Below are 21,464 nucleotides of genomic sequence, written 5' to 3'. Positions count from 1 at the left end.
GTGTGTTTCAAGCTCAAGAGCATCTCCAAGCAGGAAATGGTCAACAGCAACATTCAGACGGTTTTTGTACAGCACAATTGCTACACTAAAACGGTATGTTTCTTTTTCAGAACTGGAAAAACACAACCGTGACAGGATTCGAAAGTGCAATTTTCGGATCCGAAGTCCGACGCCTTATCCATTAGGCCACACGGTCACTGACGACTTAGTATAACTTATATACGACTCATCTCGAAACGCTCACACCCCTGAGGAATTGTGTTTTCGTTCTACACAGCCGCTGCCCCTTGCTCTTTCCCACCCATTCGTTACTTTCAACCTCTTACGAGAACGACCAAATATAAACTGGGAAACAAGACCACACTCTTAGTGCATTCGGAATCGAAGGCGGGGCGTCTCTCGCCGCATTTGCTACGATGGCCATTTGCTACTTCTGCAGAAGCGGCGGCGACGACGGCCGCAAGAGGCTCTGAGATATGTGAAACATACATCTATAAGATATAATTCAGACTGCCTCGTCCCACCTTATGCTGTACCGCTTTGCTTTATCTGCGCTATTCGCCTTAATCACATCTGAAAGTAATTCTTAATAAAACGCCTGTCGCTAATTGTTCGTCATCCCACATACTGTTTGCTATACGGTCACGACGCGCAACTGATTTCGAAAATTCGTCGGCCTCCTGTGAGGATCGAACTCACGACCCCTGGTTTACTAGACCAGTACTCTGCCACTGAGCTAAATAGGGGCGGCGTAGCTGTTCTTTTGCGTACTTCGTTCTTACGGTCGTCTGGATCATCAGTCTTCAGCTGATAACACTTCATATCACCGACTAATATTTGCAGCTTTGGCGACCCATTACTGCTTGGCTACACATGTGACGCGTAACCGATGTGCTCTCCTAACAACAACACTTTCATTTCAGAACATGTCTTTCACACATGTCTACAAAATCACCTTCACCTTCAAATACAGTTTCCTTGCGACTGACGGAGACCTAGGCAAAGTTTAAAGTTGCTATTTCCATTACATCACGTTAATCAGAAAAACGGTGATTTACATCTGCAGCGGAACAAAATTCCGTTCCGCCCAGCGTGGGGCTCGAACCCACGACCCTGAGATTAAGAGTATCATGCTCAAGCGACTGAGCTAGCCGGGCTGCCTTTTAAATTTTTTTTTAAATTTTTTTATAGTTTATTTTCTTTTTTTATGCATCTCAGCGCTAGGCAGTCGGCGGCAAGGCGGGCAGGCGTCGCATCCTTAGGCCTGGCCACGATGTCACCGCCATACCCCGCACTCATTCGCATGGTTTTGTGATTTTATGTTATGGCTATTTGTGTATTATTCATTTTTGTATTAATTTTCAAAGTGGCATCATGTGCGCCAGTGTTTTTATACATATAAACAGAATGTTAAAATAAATCCATGTCTGGTCTTAGGATCACGCAGCACACTATGAAATCCAGCACATCAGATACTCTAAGTTGGTCTTCGCGTACAAATAATTTTCCCAGTTTCCATGTCGTTTATTAGTATGGTGAATTCTGTTGCCAGATGGTTGATTGTGGATTCCTGCTTCTCAAAACCTTGAGCATGCTATGCGTTTGAAGATGCGCGCTGGTAACGTGGGGGCACCATAGAGCAGGGACATGCCAAACAACCATTTCCCGTATTATAAGTCCTCTTGATAGGAATAATAGAAGCTGCAGAAAACTTCTGGTTCTTACTAAATCTTTGTGCAGCTTTGATGAAAGATAATGCGAAATGAAAGTAAACAAATGAGTATCCTCTTCTGGGTGTCGCACTGTGGAACCAAAAGTAAAGTGCTTTCATTGCAAAACGAAAAGGAACACCAAAATACAATTAAATGTTCGAGGCCGAGTGCACGATGTACTCTGTACCGTCTATTGATCCATGATGCAAATCACCCACATCTGACGGTGCGGAGCAGACCAATCCATGGAAACAATAACAATAATAACAAAGTAGTGAAAAAAAAGAAAAACTCCGCCCAATGGATTTAGAAACTTAAATTCTTCCATCACTTAAAGCAATAGTGAGAAAATATTGGAACTGGTCTTTATACTGTCGCAATTTCCTAATCGCATAGTACTCTTCGATGAGGTACATCTGATAATCGTGTAGCGTTGCCGTTGTATGGACGAGCATGTAATAGACGAACTGGCCCATGAGCCAGACATAACTATTATTCTTAGATTGAGGATAAAGCTGCCAGTCCGGTCGGAGCGCGTCTTGAAGTTGAATGGAAGTATCCGACGTCCTATTAATGGCAGCGAATTTCTTTCGTGTCCACTGCCATATCTGTGTTTGATCCCTGCAGTGGAAGAGATGCGGCAGGGTTTCCACTAGGTTACACTTGGCACAAAACGGGGTGGGCCGCAGCTTGATTTTGTGCAATTTCTCTCCAGTGGGAATCACCTTATTGACAGCGTCATACCAAACAGATCGAACTCTGGAACGAAGGAACGGATAACTAATGTTCTTCCATATATTTCTATAGTTTATGCCTAAATGTTTCTTCTCAATTGGGTTATTCAGCTGCCGTTTAGTAAGAGCACGATAGATCTCCGCCGTGTGGAACGGATGCGGGTTATCCTGAACATAGCTGAGCTCCACGTAATATCGCCAGACATAGCTGAGCTCAGGATGAATGTGTCCCACATACGTTGGCGCAGACAACTCCTTTGGACGTAAGGTCTTGAAAAGCTGTTCCGTAAGGCTATTTTGGTTACTGTGTAGTATGCAGGAAGTACGAGTTAAAAAAGTAGCCACACATTGGGATTCAACGTCTTTGACGCCTAAGCCACCTCGGGAACGAAGTAACGAGGTAGCTTTAAAGGAAACTTTAAAGATGTTCCCTCCCCAGACATACCAGCAAGCAAGTGCTAAAAATTTTTTCGCAATGGCTGTTGGGATTGGTAAAACAGCGGCAGTATGATAGAGCTTACTGAAAACGTAACTATTAATAAACTGTGCCCTCTGCATCCGGTCTAAAGACCGCATGTTATGTTCTTTGATCACCGCACGTAAGATGGTAAGCTTGCGTTCCCAATTCGCGTTGAGCATTGCCTGGGGATGTGGTGATATAACCAGTCCTAAATGCCACAGATGTTCGGTCTTCTCCAACCAAGAAATATCGATGGAGTTTGGATTACGACCCAACGGCATGATTTTGGACTTTCGCTCATTAAGTCTGGCGCCACAAGCGACAGAGTACTGATGGACAATCCGACGAACTGACCCCAGCTCTTCGGTGGTGGTAATAATCACACTGATATCGGCGGCATAGGCGTGGTAGACCGTTTTGTTGTTTAACGTTTGCAACCCATGTAAAGTTATGTAAAACTTTTTAAGAAGTGGCTCTATAGCAATCGAGAATAAAGTCATGGAAAGGGGGCACCCTTGTCGTACTGATTGTCGTATAGGCACAGGGGCGGTTAACTGGCCGTTAACCTTCACGCGTGAAGACGTTCCGCAGATACATTTCTTAATAAGCTGTCGAAAACGCTGACTGAATCCCATTTTACTCATTGTGCGCAATAAAAATCAGTGATTAATTCTGTCAAACGCCTTATCGAAGTCGAGAAACAGTAACGCCAAATCAGTGTTGGTAATCCAAGTTAAATAAGCCAGGTCACGATATTCACACAGGGCATTTAACATAGATCGACCACTGACTGCACTCGTCTGATAAGGGCCAAGTACTTTGCCAAGAAGCACTTTAAGCCTGTTGCTTATAATCCTAGTCAAGATCTTGAAATCGGAGTTAAACAACGTAATGGGCCGAAAATCATTTAACATAGTCGGATTTGATGTTTTAGGAACCAGGACAACCATTCCTTGCGTGAACTGCGGGGGGAAGGCAGCATGCGAGAACAATTCATTGTACATTCGGGTCAATTCGTCACCGATCACATCCCAATACCGTGAATAAAATTCGACCGGTAAGCCGTCTAAGCCGGCAGCTTTGTTCTTGGCAGCGCACGCAATAATGGACTTAACTTCAGAGTTGGTGACATTGGCCAAGATATCAGCGTTATCATCCTGATCCACTGTGGAGGCGATGTCGGTTAAAAATCATCCCCCGCCGATAGATCGGTATCTGACTCGGAATAATGTTCTCGAAAATAATTGAAGACATACGCCTTGATAGCACCCTGCTCATTGTACAGATGCCCCCCAGCATCCGTAAGATGAGCAATAAGTTTTTGTTTACCACGTTTCTTTTCCCGTATGATATGGAATAACGATGTGGACTCGTGGGAAACGTCATCAGAAGAGCGCGATCGTACCCGATTACCAACAAGTGCTTCACGAACTAAAGCTGTAAGTTTTGCTTTGATACGCTTGATGCGGATCAGGTTGTCGGACAATGCGGAGGGGTCGCTGTACAGCTGGCATAAACCGAGGAAATAAAATTCTAGAGACTGTTTCCTCCAATAAGCCCTGGTCCTGGCAAACTTGCAGAGACATTTCTGAATCCGCGGCTTAACAAAATCCGTCCACCAAAGAATGCGCTCCCTATACCGAGCTTGCCTCTGGAGGCACTGCTGCCACGTGGCAACGAGGCAACGCCTTCTTCTAGCAGAGAGACATTCAGCTGCCACGTGCCGCGTCCCAAAAATGTCTTCTGTCGCAAATGCCGTAACGTTACGTGGTATGCGGAGTGGTCACTAAAACTGAGCGGCCATAGTTCACAATCACGAATGGTATTTAAAAGGTCTTGAGAAACATAAAACCTATCCAGACGGCTGGAAGAAGCAGCGCTCACATAGGTATATCCCATCGTGTGTGGTCGAAGGTGACACCAACTATCTTTTAAATGCAGTCCATCTGTTAACATTAGTAGGTCGGGACAAAAATTAAAATTCGGACGTTGATCTGCTTTGCGCAAAACGCAGTTAAAATCCCCACCCAGGATGATCTTCAGACGAACGTTTGTCAATAATGGCACAACTTCAGCCCTAAAAAAATCACTTCTGTCCCGTCCGCCAGCGGACCCTGTCGGGGAGTACACGTTCAGGAGAAGCAAATCCTGTAATTGGGCGGCAATGCCGCGTCCCGTTTCTAAGATCGCTGTAGGTTGGTAAGCCATGCCAGCTTTGAATAAAATCGCAGTTCCCGTCTCAGTGCCTAGATTTAATATGGCATCATACCCAGGTATTTCTCTAACCTTGGGTGACACAACTTCTTGGAAGAAAACTATATCGATATCTGCTGCATGTAGAGAGTCGGTCAAACATTTAAGTTTGACATCGGATGCGATCCGATTTAAATTAACTGTGGCAAGTGTGTAATCTTGCATGGTGGGGATAGGAAGGGTCCGTTTTATTCACTGTCGTCGGCCCAAGACTTTTCGGATGGCGTATGCTGATGGCCAGTATCCATCAGCTCAGGACTCGGACGGTCGACATGCATGTCCATATCGGCCTCCCCCACGTGGCGGGCGACGGAACCCATTTCATCTGTGCTGCCGCGGTCACTGCCGTCTTTTCGGATCTGCTTTATGGTGCGCTGCAGTTTCTTTTCCAGAGTGCGTATCTCCTCCTCACTCTGCTTCCGTGCCGCCCGCTTAGATTTCCCCGTTCTTTGGGGAGGTGCGTCGGCGTCAGAAACGGTTTTGGTATCCGTCAAGAGGCTGTGCGTAGAGCCTTCCTCAGATTGGTCACTGCCGGGAGGGAGGGGTGTGGGGGGTGCAACGTCAGGGGTGCAAGAAACGCGCGACCTGTCGCCACCATCCGACAACTGTTTCAGCTCAGCGAACATGGTTGGAGTAATGACGGGAGTCGGTCCTGCATGGTCGGCACGACGGCCGACAGTCGTGGAAACCTGCAGGTGTGCAGCGTGGCTGTCGGCATCGGTGACATCACTACGAACGGGACATTGGGGGGTTGTCGCAGAGTTGTTGACAATAACTGCGCCGGCGTCTGGGGTCACCGCAGCCGGTTGGTGGAGCGTCGGGTGTGTCACAGGCGACTCCATCAGAGTCTTGGCGTAAGACAACCGATTGTCATCTTGCCCATCGAGAGGCGTAAGACAATGTTGCATTCTTCGTCGACCCGCCCGGACACGGGGACAAGCAGATTTTAAATGGTCGGTAGAACCACAAATTACACAAGTTCTCGGTTGTCCTTCGTACATCACCACCGCTCGAAAACCCTGCACCAAAATGTTGGACGGGATGTGCTTCGTCAAATCAATTTTCGCATTCCTAAAGCCATTATCTAAATTGAAATGTCTGTAACCCCTCCACTGCCCGGCATGAATTTGCAGGACATTACTGTAGCGAGACAAAGCTTGCCGAATTCTATCGAAGCTAACTTCGAAAGGCAAATTAAATATCCGGACGGTTCGTAGCCCTAGGCCAGCATGACTAACAGACACTTTGCATATTTCGCATTTAGAATTTACAAAATCCGCTGTGCCCTCAATGAGGGTCATAATACGAACGCAAGGATCGTCACTAACAAATTTTACATACACAGCGTTCGCAAGAAAATCATATGAAAAGCCAAGAACTTCTTCATCTCGCAGTCCTAAACGATCGTAAAACCAGTCAACGAGTTCGTGAACCTGAGGTCAAGCATATCCATACGGAAATCCAAATCGTAGCGTGTAACGTCTCAACTCATCTTCCATCACTTTCTTGAAGTACTACTTACAGTACCAACAGCTGCGGGCGACGCCAAGCTCAGGCGAAGCGACCACTACCGCACGTCTGCTCACGGCCGCGGCCGCGGCGGAACTATCTGCCTAGGTGAATATGTGCCGGGTAGCACGTCACACAGTACTCGTTTGGGTAGGGTGGTCCCATACAGAATCTCTCCATGCTGCCTAATGTTTTCCTAACGTCACACTCGTCACGTACTTCACTTTTATTTCATAATCATTTCTGAGAGGTAAACGAATAGCATGAAAACCTGCAGAGCTGGTGGCGTCAATATTAACACACATACTTGATGTGACTCATAAGCCGAACGAGTTACTTTCCGACGTTGTCTTAGATGTGCAAGTGCCAGTCAAAACTCGCGGCGACGGCACTCTGCCGACCATTTTGCTAGTTAACACCGGTATTGTTGTGTGTGTTTCAAGCTGAAGAACATATCCAAGCAGGAAATGGTCAACAGCAACATTCAGACGTTTTCGTACTGCACAATTGCTACACTAAAACAGTATATTTCTTTTTCAGAACTGGAAAAAACGACCGTGACAGGATTCGAACCTCCAATCTTCGGATCCGAAGTCCGACGCCTTATCCATTAGGCCACACGGTCACTGACGACCAAGTATAACTTATATACGACTCATCTCGAAACGCTCACACCCCTGAGGAATTGTGTTTTCGTTCTACACAGCCGCTGCCCCTTGCTGTTTCCCACCCATTCGTTACATTCAACCTCTTACGAGACTGACCAAATATAGACTGGGAAACAAGACCACACATTTTGTGCATTCGGAATCGAAGGCGGGGCGTCCCTCGCCGCATTTGCTACGATGGTCATTTGATACTTCTGTAGAAGCGGCGGCGCCGCCGCCGCCGACGACGACGACCGCGAGTGGCTCTGAGATATGTGAAAAATACATCTATAAAATATAATTCAGACTGCCTCGTCCCACATTATGCTGTACCGCTTTGGCAAATTCTTTATCTGCGCTATTCGCCTTAATCACATCTGAGAGTAATTCTTAATAAAACGCCTGTCGCTAATTGTTCGTCGTCCCAGATACTGTTTGCTATACGGCCACGACGCACAACTGATTTCCAAAATTCGTCTGCCTCCTGTGAGGATCGAACTCACGACCCCTGGTTTACTAGACCAGCGCTCCGCCACTTTTATTTTTTTTATTTTTATTTTTTTGCAGGCTGTGTGTACTATGTCCCTCTTGTTGTAAGCACTAGACAATCAGAACAGCTACAGGGCGGAGTAATTCACATCCTCAGCGGTAATTGCATTGTCACAAAGGCAGAGCAATTCCATAGGCGTCAGCTTCAAAAAGATCGCATGCCGATACCCGGGTTCGAACTAGGGACCTTTAGATCTTCAGCCTAACGCTCTCCCAACTGAGCTTTTTTTTTTTTTTTATCAACAACTAAAACACTCTTCTTTGCTTGTCTCTGATTGCTTCTGGAGAAGTATAGAAAAAAAATAGCTCCGTTGCTAACACGAGAATTGTCCTCATTTTCCGGCGTACTGGAGTCTGCGAGTGGCGGGGGTGGGAACCAGGACGCGTGACAGAAGCAGTGGGGCCTCTTCGCGGCACCACTGGTGTCCTGCGGCCCGGGCTCACCCACTTACACTCACATGTCTCACCCTATACCCATTCTATTAAATGTTAATTTAAGCATATTGCCGAATATGTTGCCATGATTAGGATATCCGCAGGTTTTTGCGAATTCGATGTCCATAAACAGCTTGAATTCTAAGTGATCGTCACCACCAAGTTTATTAAAAACATAGCTGGAATAAGTGCCCAGCAACCACATAACTACATTATTTTTCGACGGCGGATAAAATCGCACGTCGGGTCGAGACAACATAGTTGAAGGTATGTTGGTGGTTGTGGTCCTCGTAATAATGGCTAGTTTTTCTCTCAGCCAACCCCAATTTCGTGCACGTTCTCCGCAGGTATAACGGTGCATAACGGTATCCACCAGTTGACGGCTATGGCACAGAGTTGTATCACTGAGTCCGATTTTATGTAGCCTCTCACTTGTACTAATCACTTCATTGATTGCTTTGTACCATGCAGTTCGAGCGGCTGAAGTAAGGATACTGGAACTGACATTACGCCACACTATATCCCAGTTGATGCCACTGCACTTCGTAACTATTGGATTTGGTCCTTCATGTTGTCGCCAGTATGCCAATATTGCTGTAGCTGCTAAATGTCGAGAATTTAAGCTCTTGACTAATGTAGCTGCATGCAAGGAAATAGTCGCGGATGTATTTGAGCTTGTAACTGATGGTCTGAATGTTCAGCGGGTGGTCAAGACTTTGCGGCCTGACAGCATAGAATAATTGCGCCGTAATGCCCGAAGGGCAGTTGGTAAGGATAGAGACCGTCCTTGTGACATAGAGAGCCGCTGCCTTTTTCTTGATGTCGACTAAGCCCATCCCTCCGTTCAGGGGGTGGAGTGTAGCAGTTTTGGCAGATACACGAAAAATTTCCACGCGCTAAATAAAATTTGTTATCGTCGACATAATATTTCTAGCAATGACAGCAGGGAGCGGCAGAAGCTGCGCCATGTAGTAGGCTTTTGATAAGATACAGGCATTGATAAGTTGAATGCGATCAAATTGGTTGAGGCTGCGATGGTAATTATCAATTAGGGCTCCATTTATTTTACGTGCTACATCTCGCCAGTTAGCCGCTATCATCTGTAGAGAGGACGCCGTCAACATGATCCCCAGAGCCTTGTGTTCTCTGACTTGTTTAGCATAATCAACACGCAAATGCTGGAGGCCACAGAGGTTCAGAAATTTGCTTTTGTGTTCATTTAACTGCACCCCTGACACCAGACAGTATTTCCGAAGTTCAGCCTCTAATACCGTGACATCATCGACATCGCGAATCACCACACCCACATCGTCGGCATAAGCTCCGATTACACTTTTTACCCCAGAAATTGTAATCCCAGTGAGTTTCGTCTCCAACTGTTGTAACAGAGGTTCAAGGAAAAGTACAAAAAGCAACATAGACAGAGGGATCCCTTGTGGAACCCCTCGATTTTGTCCCCGATGATGTGCCAATATTGCTTGTAAAATTCAATTGGTAAACCATCAGGGTCCGGCGATTTCCCAATCGGCGAACTGCAGACAACCCCCAAAACATCTTTATTACTGAAGGCCAACGAGATAGAGTCATTGTCTTCCCTAGTTACGGTAGATGAAATGGCACTAAACAGTCCATCATAGCAGTCATCGTGTAGAGTCACTGATGCGTAGGTGTTGACAAAATAGTCGTGCAGTGCTGTGACAATCTCTCGTTGTGTGTCAACCGTTGTTCCATCCTCGAGTTTCAGGGCGCCAATAAAAGTCCGCCTCCTGTTCCTTGTATGTTTGACGAGGTGGTACAGAGCCGCTGCTTCATCATCTCTGACCGACGTCACTTTAGATTTTATCTTAAGGCCGTCCAGTTGCCTCCTCTTCAGACAGATTAATTTTGCCTTTATTTTCCGAATGTCGTCAATTCTGGTGGCCGTCGCGTCTGCACGATCGTACAGGTCCCGTAAGATTGTGTAATAAAATTCCATCGTCTTTTTGATTTCCGCCGCCCTTTCAATTCCGAATGACATGATAACTTTTCGCAGTTTCGGCTTTGCCTGCGGAGTCCACCACTCTATAGTGCTGCGAAACTTGTGAGTAGCGCGCAAGCACTGCTCCCAAGCACGACGCACCCCCTCCTCCAGCTCAACATCCGATAACAAAGACACATTCAGGTTCCATTGATCTTTATACCATCGCGTGGGTTGGGGAAGTAATTTCAAGCACGCGATGACACCACTGTGATAGGAGAAACTGGAGGGGATCGTCTCTACTTTTAATAAATCATTCTCGATAACATCGGAAACATAAATCCGGTCGATTCTGCTACAGGAATTTGCGACGATGTGAGTGAAGCGTACCAATGTCGGGTACCTAATTTCCCACGCATCTTTAAGTTTGAGGTCGGTCACGAGGCGCTTTAATTCAGACGAATAATTAAAAGTTGGGGACTGATCTTTCCTGGATAAGACACAATTAAAATCACCACCAATGATAATGTGTCGGGGATTTTTCCGAAATAAAAAAAGTAGCTCGTTCCGCTCTATAGGTATTACCAGAAGGTGCGTACAAGTTGATGATGGTGACGCCGAAAACGGTGATCCCGATCCTCCTACCCGATTCCAATTTGTCGATCTGAGTAACTGGAATCCCTTCTCTAATTAAGACTGCGGTGCCCACGGTCGTTTCCAGGGAAAAATTTGCAATGCCGACAAACCCAGGAAGAGTAAATTGTGGCATCGACACCTCCTGCAAAAGTGGTATATCAGTACCGGGCTCATATAGATATTGTTTTAATGCATGCAGTTTCACTTCTGATCTGATTTTATTAATATTGAGGGTCGTGATCGTATAGGCCTGTGACATAATAACAGGACGTCTGAGAGAAGAAGGGATCAACTGCCGTTAATTGCCCACATCTCCATGCCATTCCATGTGAGTAGCGGCCGCGGAATTCCTGTCTGGAACGTCACTGAGTTGATCTCTTGCATCTTTGTTTTTACTCTTTTTCCGGACAGCATTAACATTGGGTGGTACTCGGATCCTGTGACGGACACTCTGCAGCACCGCTGCAGTCGGAGGTGTGGGAGGGTCTTGGGTGATGTCAATCGTCTCTCCCGACACATCTTGCGCCGGGAGCGCATGCGCCGAAACCGCTGGCGAGTGATCAGCTGAGCCACCACTTTCACTATCAGCTTGTTTGGCAACACTCGCTGCCCGAAGTTGTTTGTTGTCACTGACAGTCCCAGGCTGCTGTGTTTGTATACCGTCGCGGAGTTGCTGACATTCATGTTGTTCTGAGGCTAGGGTCGGAGCAGTTGCCACGTGTTGTGTACCGTCCGCTCCCGGAGACATTGTTTGTATACCATCACGGCGAGCCGCGATGTGAGTACTTCCAGTAGATACGTGAGCCACATCTACTTGTTGACCTTCCTGAGTGTGCTGTTGCGGAAGTTCTGAGACATGAGCCTGTGGTAACTGAACGGCGTCGACGGAAGTATCGACGCTTGAAATTGCGGTAGAAGAATCGTCCAAAATCGCTGCACCGGTTATAACTTTAGTATCCGAAGCGATCCCCCGTACGACCGAGTCCGCGGTCTCGTGCGCACTGAAGGTTTTATCATCAGAGTCACGGCTGTCACAAGTTCAACGCCTCTTATTAGTCGTGGCATCGACCTTCGTGGGTGGCTTAGCACCATTGTCTCTCCTAACCAGAGCTGGAAACTCTTCAGGGCGAAATTCTTTTAGCTCTTCCGAAGGTACGGCAGAACTAGGGACCTCACCCTCTACGATAGGGTTATCCGAAACTACATCAGCCAACGTAAGACTTTTACGCTTCTGTAGCGAATTTTTTAGCACAAACATTCGCCTGGGACAGTCATGACGCAGGTGACCACTCTCATTACATATATGGCATGTGGGAGTTTGGCCACTGTAAGTAACATGAGCCCTATAGTCACAAACGGTAACATGCGAGGGTATATTCTGCTTTATATGCATTTCTACTGATCGGACGCCACTGTAACATTGTAACCTGTGCTGGTTTGACCACCGTTCGTTACGAATCTGCTTGATATCCCCGAATTTGGACAGAACTTCCTTCAGATAACAATTTTCTACTTCAAGGGGTAGGTTAAAGATACGCACATTGGTATACTCCACATCGGCATTGGAAATGAGCACAGTACTTACAGACTCGTCCCGGTGTCGAAAAACAGCTCTCCCTCCGTGTTTCGTCAGAATCTTTTCCAGTAATACAGGATTCAGCAATTTTACAAAGAAGCAATATTGCTCGGTATCATAATACGCCGTGTGCACTTGATCAGAGGTAATTCCAATGACATCCACAACCCAATCTGGTATTTCCAAGGAACTAGGCTGCACAGAACGGGTAGACTTGTCAAATTCAAATCAGAGTGTACACTTTCTAGGAAATAACCTGGACATTGCAAAACGATAACTAGCAAAGGAACCGCTAGAAGAACACAAGAATGAAAATCAAACTCAAGAACAATATACACTAAATAAAAACACTTCACGATAAAGAGAAAACTTAAGTTGTTATCACGACTTGTAAACACGTGGCGGAGTGGAGCACTTTACACGTCCGATCAGCACGGTGTCACAGGCGCGACTTCCACTGAGCTAAAGAGGCGCGGCCTAGCGGTTCTTTTGTGTACTTCGTCCTTACGGTCGTCTCGATCATCAGTCTTCAGCTGACAACACTTCATATCACCGACTTATATTTGCAGCTTTGGCGAACCATTACTGCTTGGCTACACATCTGACACGTAACCGATGTACTCTCTAACCAACACCAAATGCATTTCAGAAAATGTCTTTCTCACATGTCTACAAAATCACCTTCACCTTCAAATACAGTTTCCTTGCGACTGACGGAGACCTAGGCAAAGTTTAAAGTTGCTATTTCCATTACATCACGTTCATCAGAAAAACGGTTATTTACATCTGCAGCGGAACAAAATTCCGTTTCGCCCAGTGTGGGGCTCGAACCCACGACCCTGAAATTAAGAGTCTCATGCTCTAGCGACTGACCTAGCCGGGCTGCCTCGGTAAATATGTGCCGGGCAGCACGTCACACAGTACTCGTTTGGGTTGGGTGGTCCCATACAGAATCTCTCCATGTTGCCTAATGTTTTCCTAACGTCACACTCGTCACGTACTTCACTTTTATTTCATAATCATTTCTGAGAGGTAAAGGAATTGAATGAAAACCTGCACAGCTAGTGGCGTCAAAATTAACACACATACTTGATGTGGCTCATAAGCCGAACGAGTTACTTTCCGACGTTGTTTTAGATGTGCAAGTGCCAGTCAAAACTCGCGGTGTCGGCACTCTGCTGACCATTTCGTTAGTTAACACCGGTCTTGTTGTGTGTGTTTCAAGCTCAAGAGCATCTCCAAGCAGTAAATGGTCAACAGCAACATTCAGACGGTTTTTGTACAGCATAATTGCTACACTAAAACGGTATGTTTCTTTTTCAGAACTGGAAAAAAACGACCGTGACAGGATTTGTACCTGCAATCTTTGGATCCGAAGACCGCCGCCTTATCCATTTTTATTATTATTATTATTTTTCTTCTGCTTACGAGATGAAGCTTGAAAATCTTGCCAATCGAATCCTTCAATATGGTTGTAACTTGGGAGTCGGTCAACATGATATATTATTCGCCTTATAGATGGTCCGCCTTTTTGCAGTGAATATCTGCTGAACGTTCTGTAACATGAAATTCAATCAGTTGACCTGTTAGTTTCTTTATTTTACGTCACAGTTTTGAGCAGGTAGTTGGCGAAGTGATCCTTGTAGTTTTGTGTTTTCATTAGCAGATGGTGCTGAGTTGTAAGATAGACCCAGAAGTCTTCTTTACTCTTTTCTTCTTTTGTAAATAAGTAGTGTACTGTAGCGGATTTTAACCAGTTTAGTGCGTTCCTTCTCGTCCGTGGGTACGGAGTATCATCCGGCGTTAGAATGGCAGCAGGCGTTATATATCTGGGAGATGTTCTGCTGATGAGCGCCAACTTGTTCGTAATATATGCCCATATATCTTTTACTTTGTCGCACACAAATCTGTGTTCATCAGTATCTATTAAATTACACGTGATGCATAAAGGTGATTCTGCGAGGTGTATGTTATGTAGTTTGGAGTTAGTGGCCAATTTTCTGTTAACTGCGAAATACCAAGTGGCATGCATTGTTGACGGCTAGTGTGGACAATGGATGTTCACCCAGATTACCTTCCAGTCGTAAAAATTGTATTTGTCTTCGACGTTATTTGGCTTCTTATCTTTCATGAGTTCCTGGTACACGCGTTTCACTGCCGTCATTGCTTGTACGGGGATCCTTGTCTGTGCATAACTGTACTTCAATAAAAACCGTTTTAAATGATAAAGTCCGTTTGGAATATGTTGCACCGTGATGGGTGGACTGAGGTTGGCCGGAGCTATCTCAGTAAGCAGGTGAGCAGCGAGACTATCAGCTGAGTGTTTCCATTGGTGGAAAGTTTTTGATATGTATAAAGCTTGCGCCTTCTTTCCAACATCGACAAGCTTTAAGCCACCATTTTTTGTGGCCAGCGTTAAGGTGTCAAACTGAACTTTAAAAATGTGACGATGGCTGACAAACTGTCCTAATGCTGACATAATTCGTTTTGCAGTGAGTGCAGACATTGGTAAAATTTGAGCGATATAATTGAGTTTTGAGGTGAGATATACATTTGCGACCGTGACTTTCTGAATTTCATTTAGTTTTCGTACACTGTGTTCCCGTATGCCTTCACGAATAGTCTGTAGAAGCTTTCTATAGTTGGTTGCAATTGTGTGCCGGATACTACGCTGAAAATCAATTCCAAGACACTTGAAGATCTTCAGCTGACGTAGTTGCCTGTGAGGGCGCGATCCTAGGCCGCGGCCAATATTGAATATTCCAGACTTTGTTCAGTTTAGTTGTGCAGCGGACGCTTGCTCATATTGCCTGACTGTCTGTAGTGCGGTTTCCACTTCAGTTCTATTTATGATAAGGAAACCGACATCGTCTGCATACGCCTTGCACACAACTCGGGATCCATGTATGACGATGCCCTGTAAACTTTTCGTCAGGGTAGCTAACAAAGGCTCAATGGCAATCGCAAAAAGCGCCATGGACATTGGGCAGCCCTGCCTGACGGAACTGACTATCTCTATTGCTCTCGTAGGCTGGCCATTGATGATGATTCTGGATGAATTAGTCGCTACCATCTGTTGTATAATGGCAACGAACCCAGGTGGAAAACCCATCGCAGACATGGTACGAAAGAGATACTGGTGGTTTACCCTGTCAAAGGCTTTGTCGAAATCTAAGGACATGATGGAACATTTCAGTTTACAGACTTCCGCAATGGAGATTAAATCACGGTAGTCGCATAAAGTCTGTTGAATTTTCCGATCCTTGCCCACGCTGGTCTGGTAAGGGCCAATGATGCTGGTCATCGTGGATTTCAGCCTTTGGGCCAATAGTCTCGCAAAGATTTAATAGTCGCTGTTGAGCAGCGTTATCGGTCTTAGATTTTTTACGTTGGCACCGCCTGAGTTTTTTTTAATTAGAACGATTGCGCCTTCACAGAAGCTGGTGGGGATCACGTTGTTGTGGTCTAGAAGTTCGTTACACATGCAAGTGATCTTCGCCTTTATGGTGTTCCAGAATTTTTGATAGAATTCGGCGGGAATTCCGTCAGGTCCGGGGGATTTATTCTTAGCACTTTCCCAGATGACATATTCCACGTCGTCTTCGGTTGCCACGGCTAATAGCTGTTCCGCGTTCGCGAGACTGACTCTGTTGTGCAAATTATTCAAAAGATCGTCCCGCACTTGCACGTTAATTTCTATTTTTGACATCAAGGTGGTGAAGTAGTTTAGCACCGCCGCCTTAATCTCATTGTGCTTAGTCAGCGTTGCGCCATCCTCAGCAGTTAACTCCGTCAGAATTTTACGGGATCCTTTCCTACTTTCTTGGATCATATGGTAGACTGAGGTGAGTTCTTGGTGTGCAGTAGTCTGGACCCGCGACCTGACTTTGTAGCCTTCTAGCTGCGTCCTCCTTAGGGTTAGGATTTTGGCCTGGATTTTCTTAATTCGTTTACATTGCTCGACGGCCGAAGTGCCGAGCGCATACAGTTCCCGCAGACAATGAAAATAGAAATGGATCGTCCTGTGAAGCCAAAAGCTCTTTTCCCGTGCGTAGTTCATGAAACACCACCTAATTTTAGGTTTGGCGCACCTGAGCCACCAATCAATGGCTGTATTGTAAGAGGCAAATCTCTGTTCACATTCTCGCCAGGTTTGGAGGAAGGCTTCTTGACACGCCGAGTCTTGAAGATGTGAAATATTTAATTTCCACAGGCCCCTGTATCGATACGTTCGTTGTCGGTCTAGAGTGATAGTACAGATGTATGCAGCATGATCTGAGAACGCCACTGGCCATACTTCTGACTGCAGAATGTTATTCCTCAAATTAGGTGTGACATAAATTCGATCGAGACGGCTTGCCGAATGGGTCGTAATATGGGTAAACCCAGGTGCAGCCCCATGCTTGAGCTCCCAAGAGTCAATTAAGCGTAAGTCTCGTACAATTAGTTCCAGTTCAAGTGATCTGTTAAGATTGGGAGTCTGGTCCTTTGCACTGATGACACAGTTAAAGTCACCTCCGAAGATAACATTGTCGTGGCGGACGCCAAAGATTGGAACTATTTCTCCTTTAAAAAAATCTGCTCTTTGACGTCTATTACTGGAACCGGATGGGGCATATACATTAATTAGTCTGTTGTTATAAAAAGTGCCCGCAATGCCCCTACTGTTCGGCAATTCTGTGACGTCAGTGATAATAATACCTTCCTTGGCAATAAAAGCTGTACCTAGTTCACAACCGGCTCCAGGATTAGTAATCACATTATAACCTGGTATGCAATCAAGTCCGACCTCTGTTACTTCTTGGACAAATAAAATGTCTACATCAGCTGCATATAAAAAGTCCTTTAAATGTTGTAATAAACAAGCGCTACGTATCTTATTAATATTTAGAGTAGCAAGTCGATAGGCCTGTGGCTGAATTGTGGGTGACTAAACAGAAGCAATGCCTAAAACCCGTCCAATATCAATCATAAATAGCGCTGGAAAAGCAAACCACGTCGAAAATGCACTGTGCAAGCAATTTAAAAACATCTATGGACAGTCACTGTAAAGGCAGAATTAAAAATATTCTCCGTTAGAAAATGGATGTCGCGAGTTCTTTTTGCACAGTAGTTTCTGTCGAGGCGTTACCTTTCTCATTAACATCGTCGTCCTTGGGGACCGAAGTTATGGCTGTCACCGTTTCTGAAGTATCCATACTGTCTACTTCGACATTGGATTCTGTATCGTCTGCCCAACTAGTTGGCTGTGGGCCTGTCGAGGTGGTTATTGACGCTTCAACAGGATAGAGGTCGATCATGTGGTTATCACGGTCGGCTCGAAGTGTAGCTGACTGTTCGGGGTTCAGAGGTAGAGCATCTGAGACATTGTCAAGGACTGATGGTAAACTAGCTGAGGGATGATCATGGTTTGTGCTATCAGATGCTTTTGCACTGATTTGTTCACCGATCTGTTTAGCCTTTTCGCGCAGAACCAGTGCAATCAGTTCGGCACCCTGGCGGGCAACTCTCCGTTTTTTAGTTTTTCTGGGAGATGCACACTTTTGTGGGCTTTTATCATCACCTGCTTGAGATTGCCCCCGTGGAGTAGCATAGGCCGGTGGAGACGCAGCCGTTTGCAACGCAGATGCCCGTTCTTCGGTGACTACGATAGACGTCGATATTTCTACTGGTTTAGGTTGACTCTGATCAGGCGTTTCAGCAGTCTCTATTCGTCTCACAGTCGCAGGCAGTTCAGTGGTTTCACTAACTTCTGGGACCGTGGGTATAGCCGAAAGCACACGCGCCACGGCCACATACGTTACAGACAGTGTTGTCATTCAGGGGGGCGTGGCAGCCCCGCCGATAGACAGCTGCGCCACTCGCCTCTGCATGCATTCGGCTTGCACGTGACCTGTCGAGTTGCATGCTGCACATGTTCGAGGCTAGTCATCGTACATTACTATCGCACGATACACGCAAACGTGAACATAAGACGGGATGTAATTCTGCAGCTCGATTCTTAATTGCCGCACCCCGTTAAGAACTGGGAATTTATGTGCACTAGACCAGCGTTCCGCAATATTGCTTAAGATTTTACCGCAAGGACAAAGAACTGCGTTTATCTGTTCACTGGTTATTTCAAATGGAAGTTCAAAAATTCGAACAGTTCGTATTCCTAGGCCGGCATGCGAAATAACAACTTCTCCCACATTTCCATCGCTATGTTTAAACGTTAGGATACCACCACAAGATGCAACAATTTTCTCGCACATGTCGGATCTCGCTAATTTAACGAAAACGGTGCTACTGACAATCGAAAGATGTCCTGGCGACTGACAGAGACGTAGGCAAAGTTTAAAGTTGCTATTTCCATTACATCACGTTAATCAGAAAAACGGTAATTTACATCTGCAGCGGAACAAAATTCCGTTCCATCCAGCTTGGGGCTCGAACCCATGACCCTGAAATTAAGAGTCTCATGCTGTACCGACTGAGCTAGCCGGGCTGCCTCGGTGAATACCTACCGGGTAGCATGTCACACAGTACTCGTTTGGGTTGGGTGGTCCCATACAGAATCTCTCCATGCTGCCTAATGTTTTCCTAACGTCACACTCGTCACGTACTTCACTTTTATTTCATAATCTTTTCTGAGAGGTAAAGGATTTGCATGACATCCTGCAGAGCTAGTGGCGTCAAAATTAACACTCATACTTGATGTGACTCAAAAGGCGAACGAGCTACTTTCTGACGTTGTTTTAGATGTGCAAGTACCAGTGAAAACTCGCGGTGACGGCACTCTGCCGACCATTTCGCTAGTTAACACCGGTCTTATTGTGTGTGTTTCAAGCTCAAGAGCATCTCCAAGCAGAAAATGGTCAACAGCAACATTCAAACGGTTTCGTACTGCTCAATTGCTACATTAAAACGGTATGTTTCTTTTTCAGAACTGATAAAACACGAGCGTGACAGCATTCGAACCTGTAATCTTCAGCTCCGAAGTCCGACGCCTTATCCACTAGGCCACACGGTCACTAACGATCAAGTGCAACTTGTATATGACTCATCTCGAAACGCTCACAGCCCTGATGATTTGTGTTTTCGTTCTACACAGCCGCTGCCCCTTGCTATTTCCCACCCATTCGTTACATTCAACCTCTTACGTGACCGACCAAATATAGACTGGGAAACAAATCCACACACTTTGTGCATACGGAACCGAAGGCAGGGCGTCCCTCGCCGCATTTGCTACGATGGCCATTTGCTACTTCTGCAGAAGCGGCGGCGACGACGACGACGACGACGACGACGACTACGACGACGACGACCGGGAGACGCTCTGACATATGTGAGAAATACATCTATAAAATTTAATTCAGACTGCCTCGTCCCACCTTATGCTGTACCGCTTTGGCAAAGGCTTTATCTGCGACATTCGCCTTAATCACATACGAGAGTAATTCTTAATAAAAGGCATGTCGCTAATTGTTCGTCATCACAGATACTGTTTGCTATACAGCCACGATGCGAAACTGATTTTCAAAATTCGAGTTCCTCTTTTGAGGAGGGAAATCACGAGCCTTGGTTTACTAGACCAGTGCTCTACCACTGAGCTAAAGAGGCTCGGCCTGGCGGTACTTTTGCGTACTTCGTCCATACGGTCGTCTGGATCATCAGACTTCAGCTGACAACACTTCATATTAACGACTAATATTTGCAGCTATGGCGACCCATTACTGCTTGGCTACACATCTGACACGTAACCGATGTCCTCTCCAAACAACAACACTTGCATTTCAGAACATGTCTTTCACACATGTCTACAAAATCACCTTCACCTTCAAATACAGTTTCCTTGCGACTGACAGAGACGTAGGCAAAGTTTAAAGTTGCTATTTCCATTACATCACGTTAATCAGAAAAACGTTAATTTACATCTGCAGCAGAACAAAGTTCCGTTTCGCCCAGTGTGGGGCTCGAACACACGACCCTGATATTAAGAGTCTCATGCTCTACCGACTGAGCTAGCCAGGCTGCTTCGGCGAATATCTGCCGGGTAGCACGTCACACAGTACTCGTTTGGATTGGGTGGTCCCATACAGAATCACTCCATGCTGCCTAATGTTTTCCTAACGTCACACTCGTCACGTACTTCACTTTTATTTCATAATCTTTTCTGAGAGGTAAAGGAATTGCGTGACGTCCTGCATAGCTAGTGGCGTCAAATTTAACACTCATACTTGATGTGACTCAAAAGGCGAACGAGTTACTTTCTGACGTTGTTTTAGATGTGCAACTGCCAGTGAAAAGTCGCGGTGACGGCATTCTGCCGACCATTTCGCTAGTTAACACCGGTCTTGTTGTGTGTGTTTCAAGCTCAAGAGCATCTCCAAGCAGAAAATGGTCAACAGCAACATTCAGACGGTTTCGTACTGCTCAATTGCTACATTGAAACGGTATGTTTCTTTTTCAGAACTGATAAAACACGAGCGTGACAGCATTCGAACCTGTAATCTTCAGCTCCGAAGTCCGACGCCTTATCCACTAGGCCACACGGTCACTAACGATCAAGTGCAACCTGTATATGACTCATCTCGAAACGCTCACAGCCCTGATGATTTGTGTTTTCGTTCTACACAGCCGCTGCCCCTTGCTATTTCCCACCCATTCGTTACATTCAACCTCTTACGTGACCGACCAAATATAGACTGGGAAACAAGACCACTCACTTTGTGCATACGGAACCGAAGGCAGGGCGTCCCTCGCCGCATTTGCTACGATGGCCATTTGCTACTTCTGCAGAAGCGGCGGCGACGACGACGACGACGACGACGACGACGACCGAGAGAGGCTCTGACATAAGTGAGAAATACATCTATAAAATTTAATTCAGACTGCCTCGTCCAACCTTATGCTGTACCGCTTTGGTAAAGGCTTTATCTGCAACATTCGCCTTAATCACATATGAGAGTATTTCTTAATAAAAGGCATGTCGCGTTGTTTGCTATACAGCCACG

General features: G+C 45.9%; 6 non-coding genes across 6 annotated transcripts; all 6 read right to left on the bottom strand.

Moving 5' to 3' along the window:
* Nucleotides 1-674: 674 nt before the first annotated feature.
* Trnat-agu (transfer RNA threonine (anticodon AGU)) lies at nucleotides 675-748 on the bottom strand. Its single transcript has one exon. It is a non-coding gene; the product is annotated as a tRNA-Thr (tRNA).
* Nucleotides 749-1,084: 336 nt separating this feature from the next.
* Trnak-cuu (transfer RNA lysine (anticodon CUU)) lies at nucleotides 1,085-1,157 on the bottom strand. Its single transcript has one exon. It is a non-coding gene; the product is annotated as a tRNA-Lys (tRNA).
* Nucleotides 1,158-7,220: 6,063 nt separating this feature from the next.
* Trnar-ucg (transfer RNA arginine (anticodon UCG)) lies at nucleotides 7,221-7,293 on the bottom strand. Its single transcript has one exon. It is a non-coding gene; the product is annotated as a tRNA-Arg (tRNA).
* A 5,985-nt stretch (nucleotides 7,294-13,278) lies between these two features.
* Trnak-cuu (transfer RNA lysine (anticodon CUU)) lies at nucleotides 13,279-13,351 on the bottom strand. The gene has a single exon. It is a non-coding gene; the product is annotated as a tRNA-Lys (tRNA).
* A 5,531-nt stretch (nucleotides 13,352-18,882) lies between these two features.
* Nucleotides 18,883-18,955, bottom strand: Trnak-cuu (transfer RNA lysine (anticodon CUU)). Its single transcript has one exon. It is a non-coding gene; the product is annotated as a tRNA-Lys (tRNA).
* A 1,453-nt stretch (nucleotides 18,956-20,408) lies between these two features.
* Trnak-cuu (transfer RNA lysine (anticodon CUU)) lies at nucleotides 20,409-20,481 on the bottom strand. The gene has a single exon. It is a non-coding gene; the product is annotated as a tRNA-Lys (tRNA).
* Nucleotides 20,482-21,464: the final 983 nt, after the last annotated feature.

This window comes from Schistocerca gregaria, chromosome 6 (genome assembly GCF_023897955.1).
Source record: "Schistocerca gregaria isolate iqSchGreg1 chromosome 6, iqSchGreg1.2, whole genome shotgun sequence".
Lineage (NCBI taxonomy): Eukaryota > Metazoa > Arthropoda > Insecta > Orthoptera > Acrididae > Schistocerca > Schistocerca gregaria.
The sequence above is the reverse complement of the archived record's forward strand: the minus strand, read 5'-3'. Positions and strand labels throughout refer to the sequence as shown.